Source organism: Eptatretus burgeri, chromosome 2 (genome assembly GCF_056783735.1).
Source record: "Eptatretus burgeri isolate ZD-2024b chromosome 2, Ebu_testis_v1, whole genome shotgun sequence".
Classification (NCBI taxonomy): domain Eukaryota; kingdom Metazoa; phylum Chordata; class Myxini; order Myxiniformes; family Myxinidae; genus Eptatretus; species Eptatretus burgeri.
The window spans coordinates 109,047,590-109,051,434 of NC_140962.1; the positions used below are offsets into that span (position 1 = coordinate 109,047,590).

Here is a 3,845-nt window from a genome sequence, read left to right on the forward strand (position 1 = left end):
TGCATTCTTCTGTGGTCTCCAGAGACTGAGCAACCAGTCCGTGATTTTAAAGGCAATGGATCACAAAAATAAAACCATGCCCATGAAAGGAAACAATTGACGAGCCCCCTCCCTGCCCGTCAAAGTGATGGATACATCCACAGTGACTTCTATCTCCATTTTACAGACAAAGAAAATGAGAAAGGTATTTTTACCTACCTTGAACCTTTTGACATTAAGAATTGTTGCTTCCGTGTGTTGACTCTGGAGACTAAGCAATCGGTCAATGTTTTTGCAGGCAATGGATCATGAAAATATTACATTTACTCGGTCGTCCAGTTCGTTATTATTGCAAGTACCGTTCATTTTAAAGACTGGAGAGAGTGGAAAAAGGCTAATTTCTCCTTCTGAAATGATCAACCATCAAATGTGGGATAAAAATGTTCGAGGAAAGGAAAAAAGAAGATCCAATGTTCCATTCATGAAAATAAACATTTATTTTCGTCTTCATTGCTGTGTGGAAGCACATATGAAACACAGACCTTGAACTTGCTGCCTCACAGCATATACATTAAATTTTATTGACAACAGATTCAAAATATGGCTGAATTCACATTAGTTATCATTGAGGGCAACAACCTATGAGGGCAATATGATAAACACAGCAAAGAAACCTCACCTAAATTTAAAGCATGACGCTCTGTTCATGTTATTCCTCATTGCTTTCCCAGTATCATAATTCACTCATAAAATATACTTTGTCCCCGTTGCTTACATGATGACGTGATGTACTCACTTGATCATTTTAGTGTCACATGTCCTTTATCAATTTGCCTGCTCGAATTCTCATTGAAAACCACCCCCAATCTGTTCCTGCTGTGATAGACATATATTCTGTTACAATGGCATCAAATGATCAAGTATTGGTGTCAAATGATCAAGGAGTTATGGAGGTGACTGATCAGTACTGGCAGTAATATGGTGTATGCATCAAAACAAGTTAGATTGCATACCTTGGTGCCATGGCCTTAAAATATGTGGAGCTCACTCGTGATCACTGTCAACATGATTAAGGAAAGGGGCAATCAAGGGGTCAGAGTATATTTGATGATATAAAACTCCAACCAGCATGACACGCGTACCTGTCCTGAAAGACCGTCAAGTGCTTTGCATGACGTAAATATGCCGACACTCATCACATCTTAATTCTAACTTGTCTTGAAACCATGACTGTGAATGTAGTGAAATTCAACCGATTCCACCACTTATCTTATCGTAGTTATAAATTTACCTTCACTTGAACGACAACCTTCACTCACGATTCCGTTTCAAAGGAGGAGTCTATGTCAACTCCAACATCAACATGCCTGCTGTATGCCTTGTGTACCTCAAATCTCCAAACTTTGATGTCATCTGGCTTAAGATTTGTCTCCCAATCATCACTATCTTTCTCTGTTTCACTTTCCACTCTCCAAATTCTGCAAACTTTATAGCTTTCTTTGATTATCTTATATTAACTCTTGCCAAGAGGCCATGACATCCGAACACCGTCCAGCAGAATTTCTCTATCTCGGAGACTTCAATGTACACCACAGGGAGTGACTGAAATCTTCCCACAAGTATGTTGGGAAGGTTGAAGCTCTTACATTTTCCATTCTTCATGATTTGAAACAAATTATCACCCACCCTCCCAATATCGCAGATCGTCATGACCACACTACCAATACTTTGGATTTATTCTTCACTTCCAATCCGTCGCATTACAACTCCACAATGTCACCTCAAATTGGTTCTTATGACCACAATAATGTGAACATCACTTTACTTACCACCACTCCTTCTCCTTTGAGTGCTCTGATGAAATGCCAGTATTGACATTTCAATAATGCTGACTGGACTGGTTTACGAAACTTCTTTTGTGACTTTCCCATGAAAGACGACTGCCTCTCTTCGGGTAATGCCTCTATCTCTGCTGAATGTATAGCTGAGGTTATTGTTGCAGGAATGGAGGCTTATATCCCCTTCTCTTTCAAGTCTATCTCTCTGACTAATTCTTTGTTCAATTATAATTCCCGCTCTGCGGCCATTCATGCAAGGGATGCTGCATATCTGACATGGAAAAGCTCTTCTTCCTCTGACTTGCATTCAGCTTTCATATTTGCCAGAAATCATTGCAAACATGTTATTTGTGAGGTGAAGCATTCCTGTATTTAAAAGAAATGTGACAACCTCTCATCTTCTTCCACCACTCGATCTTTCTGGTCCTGAGCTTAAACCATCAACAACATCTGTCACTCTACATTTCCTTCACTTTCCTGTTCCAATGATACTATCGCTGTCACTCTGGTCGATAAAGCAACTATTTTTGGTTCTCTCTTCTCCTCTAACTCCACACTGGATGACTCGAACATTCCACCTCCCTCTGATGCTCCCCTCACCAATCCTCTATCCCTCCCTATAATCTCTTTTTATGCAGTCAAAAAATACTCATCTCTCTGGTCATAAGCAAGGCCAATGGGCAAGAAGGCATTCCTTCCCATGTCTTGAAGGAATGTGCTTCAGAACTTGCACCCGTGCTTGGTCGTTTGTTTCGTTTTTGTTTAAAAACCCAAACTTTTCCTCTTATTTGGAAACATGCCTTCATGCAGCCTATTTTAAAGAAGGGTGATCGCTCAAACCCTTCTAACTACAGTCCTATTCCTCGTTTGTTTCGTTTTTGTTTAAAAACCCAAACTTTTCCTCTTATTTGGAAACATGCCTTCATGCAGCCTATTTTAAAGAAGGGTGATCGCTCAAACCCTTCTAACTACAGTCCTATTCCTCGTTTGTTTCGTTTTTGTTTAAAAACCCAAACTTTTCCTCTTATTTGGAAACATGCCTTCATGCAGCCTATTTTAAAGAAGGGTGATTGCTCAAACCCTTCGAACTACAGTCCTATTCCTCTGACTTCTACTGTTTCCAAAGTCTTTGAATGTCTTCTCCCTTACCATTTTCTCAAGCATCTTGAATCTCACAATCTTTTGTCTGACCACCAACATGGCTTTCGCAAGGCAAGATCTACAGGTGATATCCTTTCTTACATTACGAATGTTTGGGCCTCTTCTTTGACTTTGGGAAATCCTTTGGTGTCGGCCTTGATATCTCAAAAGCCTTTGAAAGAGTTTGGCATCAGGGTCTGATAGCCAAGTTTCCCTCTTTTGGCTTTCCTCCTTCACTACGCTCTCTCATATCGATCTTACTCTCTGACCGCTATATCTCCATAATTGTTGATGGTTCAACATCTCCCCCTTCCCTATCAACAGCAGTGTACCTCAAGGTTCCGTTCTGTCTCCAACACTCTTTCTTCTTTTTATCAATGACCTTCTTTCTTCCACAAATAACGAAATGCACTTGCATGCTGATGACTCAACATTACATTCCTCCATATCTTTCCCATCTTCCCCATCTTCCCTCCCTCGATCTACATCTCGTTTTATCAAAGCCACCTCTCTAAATTCGGATTTGGACAAGAACTCCTAATGGGGCAAATGTCATCAAGTTACGTTTAATGCTTCAAAAACTCAATTTCTTCTCATATTTCTCTCTAAAACTCGTCTCAACTCTCCAATCTCCTTTGAAAGCTCTACAATTACACCATGTGATACAATAAACCGACTAGGTATCACTTGAACAAAATTTATCCTGGACTCCACACATTACTCAAATAGCTAAATCTGCCTCGAGGAAATTAGGAGTCCTGTTCAAATGTCAAAGATTTTTCTCCTCTGAACAGTTGCTTCAACTATATAAAGGATTGATTCGTCCTTGTATGGAGTACTGCTCTCTCATCTGAGGAGGTTCCAGCTCCACACACTTACAGGACAGAG

At 40.2% G+C, this 3,845-nt stretch overlaps 1 long non-coding RNA gene across 2 annotated transcripts in view; it reads right to left on the minus strand.

The window, feature by feature from the left end:
• Window positions 1-455: 455 nt before the first annotated feature.
• LOC147032778 (uncharacterized) overlaps window positions 456-3,845 on the minus strand; it is a 15,285-nt gene continuing 11,895 nt past the window's right edge. Inside the window, exons 4-5 of one of the 2 annotated variants that reach the window (XR_015055355.1) lie at window positions 993-1,036; window positions 456-855 (exon numbers count right to left, since the gene is read on the minus strand). This is a non-coding gene — a long non-coding RNA (uncharacterized LOC147032778). Of the gene's footprint in view, window positions 1,037-3,845 lie in introns of both variants that reach the window. The other variant, XR_015055354.1, reaches the window with a different exon arrangement.